The sequence below is a fragment of the Felis catus genome, chromosome B4 (genome assembly GCF_018350175.1).
Source record: "Felis catus isolate Fca126 chromosome B4, F.catus_Fca126_mat1.0, whole genome shotgun sequence".
Lineage (NCBI taxonomy): Eukaryota > Metazoa > Chordata > Mammalia > Carnivora > Felidae > Felis > Felis catus.
Window position 1 is genome coordinate 42,178,059 of NC_058374.1, and position 12,988 is coordinate 42,191,046.

The following is a 12,988-nucleotide window of genomic DNA, read 5'->3' on the forward strand; positions in this document are numbered from 1 at the left end:
GAACTGGCCAGAATACTGCTAGCTACCACTGCTGCCTCCCCCGAGGAACGAGACCGCCGTCTCCGGCAGCTGGCAGACGTCGCAAGAAAAGGTAAAGGAACCACCAAGGGGGGGAAGCAGAGGCTGCAGAAAGATCAGTGCGCACACTGCAAGGAGATAGGGCATTGGGCCCGAGATTGTCCGAAAAGGGCCGGCGGGAAGGGAAGCAAGACTGATCGAGTAAAAGTCCTAGAGCTAGATGAACTAAGTGATTAGGGGAGTCGGGGTTCGGACCCTCTCCCCGAACCCAGGGTAACTCTTAAAGTGGAGGGGACTCCTGTTGACTGCCTTGTCGACACCGGAGCACAACATTCGGTCCTCCGCACCCCACAAGGAAAGCTAGCCAGGAAGAAGTCCTGGGTACAAGGGGCAACTGGTATGAGCCAGTATTCATGGACTACCCGAAGAATGGTCGATTTGGGGACGGGCCGGGTATCCCACTCCTTTATGGTAATACCAGAATGCCCCTACCCGCTGTTAGGACGGGACTCACTGACCAAGATTGGAGCTCAGATAACTTTCAGACAAGGGGGGCCTCAGGTCACCGATGGCAAGGGCCACCCCATCCAGGTCCTGACCATGAAACTGGAGGATGAATACCTCCTCCACCAGGAGGCGCTCCTGAGAGAGGATAATATAGACAGATGGCTACAAGAATTCCCCTCGATTTGGGCAGATACCGGTGGTGGGGGGGGGATAGGACTAGCTGCTCACAGGACCCCGGTCCTGGTAGAGCTCAAGCCAGGAGAGAGTCCGGTAAGGATCAAACAATACCCTATGTCTCGGGAGGCCCGGAAGGGGGATCCAGCCACACATCCGGAGACTATGAAGCCTAGGGGTACTAGTTCCTTGCCAGTCTCCCTGGAACACCCCCATACTGCCGGTCAAAAAGCCTCACACAAATGACTACCGACCGGTACAAGACCTCCGGGAAGTAAATAAGAGGGTCACGGACATACACCGAACTGTTCCCAACCCATATACTCTCTTGAGCTCCTTGGCGCCCTCCAGGGTCTGGTATACTGTACTAGATTTAAAGGATGCCTTCTCCAGTCTGCCACTGGCACCCCAGAGCCAACCCCTGTTTGCCTTCGAGTGGCATGATCTGGAGGAGGGCTACAGTGGGCAACTCACCTGGACATGGCTACCTCAGGGATTCAAAAATTCGCCCACCATCTTCGACGAGGCACTACACGAGGACCTAGGTGAGTACAGAAGGGAGCACCCTGGCCTCACCCTCCTACAGTACGTAGATGACATCCTGATTGCTGCCGACACGTCCAAAGACTGTGAGCGAGGGGCCCAGGACCTGCTGGCTACCCTGGGGGCCTTAGGGTACCGGGCATCCGCAAAGAAGGCTCAGATATGCAGGGACAAGGTAAGTTACCTGGGATATATCCTGGAGGGCGGACAGTGGCGGTTATCAGATGCCAGAAAAGAAACTGTCCTAAAGATCCCTACTCCCACCTCCCAAAGAGAAGTGAGGGAATTCTTAGGATCAGCCGGCTACTGCCGCCTCTGGGTTCCAGGTTTTGCTGAGATCGCCAGGCCCCTATATGAAGCTCCCAAAGAGGGGAAAACATTTAAATGGGCTGAAAAAAGAAACTGCCTTTAATCAGTTAAAAAAGGCCCTCCTAAGTGCCCCAGCCCTGGGCCTACCAGACATTACAAAGCCCTTCCACCTCTTTGTAGACGAACATAAGGGAATAGCATAAGGGGTTCTAACTCAAGCCTTAGGCCCCTGGAACCGCCTGGTGGCTTACCTGTCCAAGAAACTAGACCCAGTGGCTGCCGGCTGGCCTCCATGCCAAAGAATTATTGCGGCGACAGCACTCCTAGTCAAGGACGCAGACAAACTGACCCTAGGACAGGAGATCTGGATCCACGACACCACACGCCATTGAAGGGGTCCTGAAACAGCCTCCTGATAGATGGATGAGCAACACACATATGACTCATTACCACAGCCTCCTACTCAACCCTCCACGAGTGCGGTTCCACCCCAGTGCAGCCCTCAATCCTGCAACCCTGCTGCCCGACCCTGACTTAGGTGCTCCACTACATGACTGTGCGGGAATCCTGGAACAAGTACATGGATTCCAGACGGACCTGACCGACCGGCCCCTCCCCGATGCTGAGGCTACTTGGTTCACTGATGGCAGCAGCTTTGTGCGAGACGGACACAGGTATGCGGGTGCAGCGGTGGTCACCGAAGCAGACACCGTATGGCGGAGGCTCTACCCTCCGGAACGTCAGCCCAGCGAGCAGAGCTCATAGCCCTCACCAAGGCGCTGATGCTGGGAGCTAGAAAGCAGCTTAACAACTACTGGACTTGGGAGACCCAGTTTTACCAGACCAGCCCAAATACTCCCAGAAGGAGTTGCAGCGGATCAAGAAACTCCCCATGGCCCAGGAGATAAAGGGATGGTGGTATACACCTAACAAGGAGCTCGTGCTGCCAGACCGGCTCAAAGTCTCAATATTAGAGCAAGTTGTATCTGCCTGCAAGACCTGCCAACTCACCAACGCGAGAGCCACATCAGATAAAAAAGGAACCAGGCTCAGAGGCACCGGACCGGGAGCCCAATGGGAAGTCGACTTCACTGCAGTCAAACCAGGAAAGTATGGTTATAAATATCTTTTAGTATTTACAGACACCTTCTCTGGCTGGGTGGAGGCATACCCAACCAAGCGTGAAACGGCTCAGACGGTGGCTAAGAAGCTACTAGAAGACATCTTACCCAGGTATGGTTTTCCTGCCATGATAAGATCAGACAATGGACCAGCTTTTATCTCGCAGGTAACGCAGGCAGTAGCCAAGGCGGTGGGGGCAAACTGGAAATTACATTGTGCTTATAGGCCCCAGAGCTCAGGACAGGTAGAAAGAATAAATAGAACCCTAAAAGAGACCCTTACCAAATTAACCATGGAGACTGGCGGGGACTGGGTGACTCTCCTACCGTATGCTCTTTACCGGGGTAGGAACACTCCTTACACCTTGGGTTTTACTCCCTACGAGATCACGTTTGGCAGGCCACCCCCTATTATTCCCAACCTTCGAGCTGAACTTCTTGCTGAGTTTAAAGATCAATAACTTTTTCTTTCCTTGAGAGGGCTCCAGAGGGCGCACGAGGACATTTGGCCGCGCCTCCGTGCCATCTATGAGGCTGGCCCGACCCCGACACCTCATCAGTACAGGCCGGGAGACTGGGATTATGTCAAGAGGCACCACCGAGAGATCCTCGAGCCACGCTGGAAGGGACCCTACATTGTGGCGCTGACAACCCCCACCGTTCTCAAAGTAGATGGCATCGCGACCTGGGTCCATCACACCCACGTTCGGCCAGTGGACCCCTCCACGATCCGGAAGGACTTCGTCACGCGATGGGCCATCAGTCGGGACCAACACAACCCACTCAAGCTCAAGCTACAGCGCATTCGACCCACCTAATATTGGTAACTCTGTTAACTCTGCTTGTCATTGCTCATGCTGCCGGGAGTCCCCACGCCCCCCAAAACATCACCTGGCAGATCATAGACACCAGCTTGGGGACAATACTTAATCAGACCTCCCAGAGCCACCCCAGGGACACTTGGTTCCCAGAATTTTGCGTAAACCTCCAAACTCTGTTCCCCTTGTCACCATAAATGCAGCTGGTCCCATGATTGGGTCCCTAAGCTACATGACAAGGGGGGAATGAAAGGGCGGGCCTACGCCGGCCGACTCCATCTTGTTCTGTGTCCTTCACCTTGACCACGCCTCCTCCCCTTGAGTAACCCCCCCCCCCCCCCTTACCTGCCTAACAGGACTCGGACTCTTCCCCAGCCAATCGGCTGAGGCCACAGCCATTACCTCACCAACTGCCCCTAGATCCCAATAAAACCTTTGTACTTTTGAAACTTGCTCTCCCTGGTATCTCACCGCTGCGTCGGTGCAGGTAGGGGATTGAGCTCGAGCTAGCTCGAATAAAGGCTCTTTTGCTTTTGCATTGGACTCGGCTCCCTGGTGGTCTTTGGGGATCACGAATTCTGGGCATAACACTTAAGATATTGATCAAAACTCCAACTCCCTTTATTTCATGAAGTTAAAACTAGTGATTTCTGCCTACATATTAATATAATCTTTTGAAAGAATTCACCTCTGACATACTGATGGACAGATTAAAAAAATTTTTTTTAATGTTTATTTATTTTTGAGAGAGAGAGAGCCTCAAGCAGGGGAGGAGCAGAGAGAGGGAGACAGAATCTGAAGCAGCCTCCGGGCTTTGAGCTGTCAGCACAGAGCCCAACATGGGGCTCGAACTCACGGATAGTGAGATCATGACCTGAGCTGATGTCAGATGCTTAACCGACTGAGCCACCCAGGCATCCCACTGATTGTCATATTTTTATGTAAAAAAGTATGTAACTCTGTAAAAACTGTTCATTCCCTGGAGTACTTTCTTCCCTGTGAATATTGTGTTTCCTGGGCAGCTGTCCTGATCTGTGCTAGAATAAAACTCTCTCTCTCTTTTTAAAATCATATTAGAATTCTTTCTGGTCAAATTGCATGGACATTTCTTGGCTTAGTTGGCAGGACATCAAAGAAATCCACCTGAGGCCACCTGAGGTCTTCTGGAACCTGGCACTTGGTACCAGCATGGGCCCTTTGTATACCTCTGGCTTTTCAGCAACCTTTGAGTGGATCAGTGAGTTCTGTTATGCAGATCTTATTTTAAGTTGACAGTCCTGACTTTTATTCAAGCTGGTTTTAGACTGATTTTATTTGTACTGGTAAGATTTTCTAGGTAGGAAACCTCTGGACAAGGGAGTAAAACTTGGGTTGGCTAATTCATATTTGGCTTTGGTCTGGCAATAAAACCTTAAAGACGATAATACCAACGAGTCAGAAAATGAGAGATTGAATGATTTAGCTCTGAAGATAGGGGATACTTGCTCCTTCTAGCCAAAAGGCGTTCTCAGGTGACCAAGAACCTAATGGAAGTATCTGAGGTTATTCCTCAAGATGAGAAGCAGTCCCATTGGGAATTTCATTTTGTTCACATAGTAAATAAAGTCTGGCTTGTCTGGGGATGCACAAGTAAGGATTGATCATCTGGTGCTTGGAGCCCCCACGGCAGTTTTAGGCTACTAATGGGGAAACACCGGATACCTCAGTGTGTTTCACAGCCTTCTGGAAGTGCACTCATAAATAGTACACTTTGGTCCACTATATTCTTCTCTCCCAAGAGAATTGTCCAGATTTCATACTAAAACTAAAGCCTAAAGAAGATGCGAAATCATGCTCTAAAGCTGAACAGCTCCCAGGGGCGCCTGGGTGGATCAGTTGGTTGAACATCCGACTCTTGGTTTCAGCTCAGGTTATAATCTAATGGTTCCTGAGTTCGAGCCCAGGATCAGGTGCCGTGCTGACAGTATGGAGCCTGCTTGGAATTCTCTCTCTCCCTGCCCCTCCCCTACTCACTCTATCAAAATAAATAAACTTAAAAAAAAAAAAATAAAGCTGAACAGTTCCTGAATGCACAATAGCCACCTACATGTTCCTGAAAAGGGGACTCAATTCCTTGTACTAGCCCTTGTAACACATCTACTGAAAAGTTTGGAGATTTGTTCAAGACCTGAAATCTAGAAATAATACTGTGGTGCCTTGACATCCAGTGGTCTCAAATCCACATGCTTTGCTCTCCTTGATTCCAACCAATAAGCATTACTTTTCATAGTGATGGATTTGTGTAGCTCCTTCTTCAGTATTCCTGTAGATGTATTAAAGTCCATATTAACTCAAGGTCCTGCCCTAGGACACCCCAATTATGACCCCATTTTCTTCATTTTGGTACATGAAAACAGGGAATGCTCTGTGTATTAACTCAGAAGCATAGTGATCAACATTGACCTATAGGATATTATAGCCAACAACTTGGTTTGGTGACTAAAGGACTTCCACCTTGTATGAGAGCAATTTAGGCAACCACACTCACATGCAAGGCCACTGAGGAAATAATAATGGGCTCCCCTTAACTATATTCCACATTCAGTTGTATCTCTTCTATACTCTCATCTTAACATTATTCTGTAAGTCAGCTTCTTAAAAAGTAGTATTACTCTCCATACCTAATAGTATTCTAGCTTGACAAAGTAACTTTAACCCTGCAACTTTACTTCCAGATCTACACAAAGACCTTGATCATGGGTTTCCAACCAGGGCTTTAGCAGAATGGCTCCTGAAAAGAAGGGTGCTGAGAAGAAGGTCCCGTTCTGCCACCAACGAGGTAGTGACCAGAGAATACACATCAACGTTCACAAGCACATCCATGGAGTGGGTTTCAAGAAGTGTGCCTCTCAGGCATACAAAATGATCTGGAAATTTGCCATGAAGGAGAATGGGAACTCCAGATGTGTGCATTGACACCAGGCTCAGCAAAGGAATGTTCCAAACTGTATCCGCATGCAGTTGTCCAGAAAACGTAATGAGGATGAAGAATCACCAAACAAGCTCTATATGTTGGTGACTTATGTACCTGTCACCACTTTCAAAAATCTGCAGACAGTTAATGTGGATGAGAACTAATTGCTGCTTGTCAAATAAAGGTATAAAACTACCAAAAAAAAAAAAAAAAAAAAAAGAAAGGCCAAAAGATCTTGGTCATGACTGTATTTCATTAATTGATTATCTTCTTATTTTTATTCCTAGAAAAGACTTACATGAGACCCCATTGATAATGCTGACTTAATTTGGTTTATGGAATTTACAGATGATCATAAAGACGATCAAGGACATTACTAAGTTAGGTATGCAATTACTTCTTTAACAGATATAATTGAAAGTTCTTATTTACCCCAAATAAAATCTTCACAATCTGAATTAATTGAACTAACTTGAGCTTGTCAATTGACTAAAAATCAAATAACAAATATCTATACTGACAGTCAGTATGCCTTTGGAGTAGCATATGACTTTGGAATGTTATGGAAACAACAAGGATTTTTAACGTCCTCAGGACAACCTATAAAAAGTGGGAAGCAGGTTGCAAAGTGATTAGGTGTGATACAACTACCACAACAACTTGCCATTATTTAGATACCTGGGCATTCTAGATTTGATACCATAGAGGAAAAGGAAATCATTTGGCTGATGTAACTGCTAAGTGAGTATCTCTAGATACAAATTTTGTCCAGCATCAAGAATGCTCATTGTTCCTTGATATTAATTTATTAAAAGATCTGCTTTTATGGACTCAAAGGGAGAAAATTCAACCCCATCACTCAGGTATGGGTTGGGCCTAACAAAAAACTTAGTGTTCCTATCGGAGTACAAATACTTTTACTTTCACATATTTGTTAATTGACTCATTGGAGATCTGGAAAAATGATTTTATGGAGTAAATAATGTTTATGGAACCTATCAAATGTATGCCCGCTGTACCATTTGCCCAATACACAATTCTGGGAAGTCATTACATGGATCCCAAAGACATCTCTCGCTTCCCAAAGGACCATTTGAGGTATGGCAGTTGGATTTTGTCCAGATGCCACCATCTCAAGGATATAAATATGTTTTGGCTATGATTTTCACATTGGTTTTCATCTTTTCCTTACAGAAGAGAGCTATGGCATTAACGGTAGGCAAATTATTTAGAAAGCATAATTCCTGTTTGGGGAATTCCCTCCGAATGACATCATGATCAAGGTTCCTATTTCACTGGACAAATAATTAAAACCATTTGTAATGTTTGGTCGATAACATTTCCATTGTGCTTATCATCTGCAATCCCCAGGATTGGTGGAAAGAAAAAATGGTACCATTAAGATTCATTTGGCAAAATTTTCTGAACGATTTAAATTTCCATGGCCAAAACCTCTCTTACTAGTATAGTAAAACCTTGGATTGCAAGTAACTTGTTCTGCGAGTGTTCTGCAAGACGAGCAAACATTTCTAAAAAATTGTAACCTGATAAATGAATGATGTCTTGCAATATGAGTAGTACATGATGCTGAATGTCACATGATCACAACTGCGCCATTAGTTCTCTCTCTCTCTCTCTCTCTCTCTAATTTGCTGAGAGTTGTGGGTGATCGTCTCCCATGCTCGGATGCTTGGTCTCAGGCCGTAGTGTTTGGCAGAAATCAGTGATTTTTCAGAACGTTGGAAGGTGCTCACAGCTGGCACTAGTGTATTTTTTGCTATTGCAAAGCCCCTGTGACAGTCTTTTGCTTTTCCATACAAGAGTAAGTTTAGGAATGCTTTGCATTTTCCAGGTCAGGCTGCCTGCAGATACAGACCCTTTCCTCTGCTGCCTTATTGCCAGTTACACTAAGTACAGTATATGCCAAGAGTTTATTAATACTGTCCTGTAGTCAGCATCCGGGTGAGTGTGTACAATAGCTGCCATGCGGGAAAAGATTCCATTGAGCCAATAGATAGCAGGGATTCTGTTAGCGATAGTGAAAGTTGTCCAACACAATAACCCTCCTCTCTCTTGTCTCCTTCACTCCAGCCTTTGAAGGTTTTCAAAGATAAGTGCAGGTTAGTTTATTTTCTTTATATTTTGTATTTTCTTTATTATTTTGTATTATATTACAGTGTTGTAATCATTTTATATGAATATTTTTGGATTGTGGAACGAATCGTCTGAGTTTCCATTATTTCTTATGGGGAAATTCACTTTGATACAGAAGTGCTTGGGATTACAAGCATGCTTCTGGGACGAGTTATACTTACAAACCAAGGTTTTACTGTACTTCCAGGTCAGAGATGTACTACCTTTCAAAAACATTGATTATCCCCTTTTGAAGTCATAACAATTGCATGGCCTATGAGGTTAGATGAAGGAATGTATGACCCAACCTTATTAATATTATTGCCATTACTATCAAGGCCTCATTATAGCCCTTAAACAAAGTGAAAATTTTGTTCACAGTTTCTTTTACAGTGAGCTCCTAGGAGACGAAGATTTCAAAGACCAACCCGGGGATCTTGTTTATTAGAAAAGACATCAAATAAAAGAGTCATTACAACCTTACTGGAAGGGACCTTATCAAGTATTACTGAATAACCCTGTGCTGTTATGTTAAAAGGTCTAAATGCAGGCATCCACATTTCTCCTTTAAAAAGGTCCCTTCACCAGAGTGAACTTCAACTCTTGTCTCTGACACTTGGCTCTGACTAACTAAGCAATGGATGCCAGACCAGGATAAGAAACAGATGACATCAGCTTGTCCCAAGATTTGAGACCAGGCCTGTATTCTACTCTTCTTTCTTTTTCAGTTTGTAATGTTAGAATATAGTAAACCTACCTGTTTGCTTTCACCTCCTCCTGTATTATATCCTGATGAAATATCCTGCGGATTTAACTAATGTAACTTCAAATACTACCCTAGTACTTTACTGTGATGATAACTTAGATAACATATTCATGACCTCTTGGACACACTGTAATGTTCCTTTAGCTTCTGACGCTTGGTTTTTAGGATATATATATTATAAAGGACTTTTATTAGGAAAAGTCTTTCAAAAAGGACTTCCTAACTCAAGTTTACCCTGCATTATGTATGACACTCAACAGATTGACCATTGTGTCTCTATAAACTTAGATGATGATTTATTAAGAAAGGTTCCTGGGCACAGTGGGAGCTTGGGTACAAGTGACAGCTTGTCCGACACGCCAAAATATCCCATGTATTCACAGACCATGTTTTTGTAGATGGAATGGCCTAAGCCAAAAAAACCAAAACCCAAAAAACCCAATGGGTATCTCCCAGAGATGCTACTTTAGCAGAGTGACTTGGTGGATTCATCCACCTTCTAAATCTGACTTTGTCTTAGGACCCAGAAGATTATGAGAAGCCTCATGGCATACTCAGACCAAATTACATTGAGAAGTTCCTACTACTCAATTAGCACTAGTCTGGCGAGCCCAACACTTTTGGGTTCAAATCTTTATCCTAATTGAAGCTGTTGGTTTACAATGGCAGCAACACATTTGGTGGATAAGTCAGCACTGGCCCCAGTGAAGAAAGAAAACTTTGGGTGGCATAAGGATCAGGTCTGGGTATCCTCCCTCAGTCAGGCTGAGCTTGCCTTTCATAAAGACATGTCTGGGTGTCTGGGTGGCTTAGTCTGTTAAGCGTCCGACTCTTGATTTCAGCTCAGGTCACAATCTCACAAAACTTGAGATCAAGTCCCACAACTTGCTTGGGATTCCCTCTCTCTCTCTCTCTCTCTCTCTCTCTCTGGTCCCCCACCCCCACTCCTATGCATGCACTCTCTCTTTCTCTCAAAACAAATAAATAAAAACTTAAAAAAAAAAGTTCTGGGGCGACCAGGTGGCTCAGTTGGTTAAATATTTGACTTTGGCTCAGGTCATGATCTTGTGGTTAGGGGAGTTTGAGCCCAGTATGGGGCTCTGTGCTGACAGCTTGGAACCAGGAGCCTGCTTTGGATTCTGTCTCCCTCTCTCTCTGCCCCTTGCCCGCTTGTGCTCTGTCTCTCTCTCTCAAAAAATAAATAAACATTAAAAACAATGAAAAAACAAAACAAAAAAACCAACCAATGAAACAAACAAACAAAAAAGACATGTCAAAGGAAAAAAACACTCTTGGACAAAAAGGAAAATTAGAAGAATGTTTATTTCAGGAAGAAGGTAAAGGATGGAAATCTGCATCTGCTTGGGATGATAATCTAGCCTTTAATAAAATGGCTAGGGGCACCTGGGTGGCTCCGACTCTTGATTTTGGCTGGGGTCAGGATCTCCTGGTTCATGAAGTCAAGCCCTGTGTAGGGCTCTGCACTGACAGCTTGGAGCCTGTCTTTCTCCCTGTCTCTCTGCCCTTCTCTGCTCGTGTGCACTCTCTCTTTCAAAATAAGTGAACATTTTTTTAAAAATGGCTAAATCAAACAGCATATTATGATGAAAAATGCTTGTATCCAACAATGGAGAAAAGCATGTACTTTAACCCGAGGGCTCCTAGACATGCTAATCCACATGAATCTGAAGTATCTATGGCCAATGGCCTTTATTAACTGCAGAAACCCAAAGTATACATTTATGGAAATTTTATAATTTCCATAAATATACATTTATGGAAATTATATAGCTCTCCTAATCTGTAGAAAATCCTTAAAGCCTCCTGTAACTTATATTAAATATTTAATTTCTGCTTTAGTACTTATGGCAACTTAGTACTTATGGCAAATTTATGGTCAACCAGACTTAGGATGTTGTTCAATGAGTAGGAACAAAAACTGTTGTAAATACGACCGGAGTTCTTCCCATTGGGAGGAAAATGGGCCTTATTAGCTAGCCATTGATTCTTACTGGATTCCAATATCTACTAACATCTGTGAATTCAGGCAAAATATGTGGTTATAGCCTAACCAACAATGGAATCCTGAATTCATTCCAACGTGGCCTACAATGGCTATGCCTATACAAACTAACATAGGGTATACGGGAAAAGGAAGATTTTGTTGGGAAGGTTTATAAAACACCTCTGCAATACTCCTTGATTTATTTTGTAACCAGAGTACTTTTCTTCACAACACTACTGCTATATGGTATAATACTGGCTTTGCAACTCAAATAGAGTTGCCTGATGCTAACAAAAATTATACTAATATTGTTATTGATGACCAAATGGGGAGAGAGAATTACACCCACCACAAGACGTATTATCTATGGAAACTAATGGGCCAGAGAAGTCCTTACAGATAACAGAAAATGTAATTACCATTTTAAACCAATCAACTCAAACATATCACAAAGCACCAATAACTGTAGATAAAGAAGATACTCAAATTAATTCAAGATTATCAGAATACCTGTGCTGGATTTTTTTGGATTCTTCTCTCGTCTTTCTGATTCTATACTTACTCCCCATTGGGTGCTTTAAATGTTATTAATTGGATTTTTATTACTATTTCTATATTTATGCTATGAAGGTTACAAAAAAGGCAAAGGGGAAAAACTCTCCACAAAGCACATGAACAATGTTTGCACGACAGGTTGATCTCATTGAAAAAAAAAATCAGTTGTAATATTTCCTATTTAAAGGCCATACTGTTGACCTCACCGCCCCCCCCCCCCCCCATAGACTCCTAGGCCACCTAAGTCAGGCCTAGAAGGGAGGGACATGATGGCCCCATGGTGGATAAGGAATCACCCTGACATCAAGGGACAAAATGATGATCATCAATGCTTTCTGTCAAAAAATTACTGATCAAATGGGGGAACTGATGAGAGAAAAACTCTCTTAAGTCTTGACCTGAGGGAAGCCATTTTAGATTTCCATCTAAGTCAATATGACTACATAAACGTTGTTTAAACCAAAAACTTGATTTAAGGCCCACCAAGCATGTGTAGGACATCTGCTTTATAAATGAGCAGCCTGGGGGCGCCTGGGTGGTTCAGCTGCTTAAGTGTCCAACTTTGGCTCAGGTCACGATCTTACTGTTTGTGGGTTCAAGGCCTGTATTGGGCTCTATGCTGACAGCTCAGAGCCTGGAGCCTGCTTCAGATTCTGTGTCTCCCTCTCTCTCTGCCCCTCCCCTGCTCGCATCTGGTCGGACTTTCTCTCCAATAAATAAATAAATAAATAAATAAATAAATAAATTAAAAAAAAAAAAAAAAAGAGCAGCTTGAAGGAAAACCTCCTGTCCTTAAGATGTCGATCAATGCTCCTACTTCTTAGTCTATGATGTTAAAACTCGTAAATCCCGCCTACATGTTAATTTATAATTTTTTTGAGAGACTGTACCTCTGACATATTGATTTATGGCTCTTTATGTAAAAAAAGTATATAACCCTGTAAAAACTGTTCATTCCCTGGATCACTTTCTTCCCGGTGAATATTGTGTTTCCCAGGCAGCTGTCCTAATTTGGGCTCAAATAAAACTCTATGCTCTTCTCATATTAGAGTTCTTTCTGGTCAATTTATGTCGACAGAACTAACA

The 12,988-nt window shown here is 44.0% G+C and overlaps 1 pseudogene; it reads left to right on the forward strand.

Moving 5' to 3' along the window:
* Positions 1 to 6,253: 6,253 nt before the first annotated feature.
* Positions 6,254 to 9,346, forward strand: LOC102902668 (annotated as a pseudogene).
* The last annotated feature ends 3,642 nt before the right edge of the window (positions 9,347 to 12,988 follow it).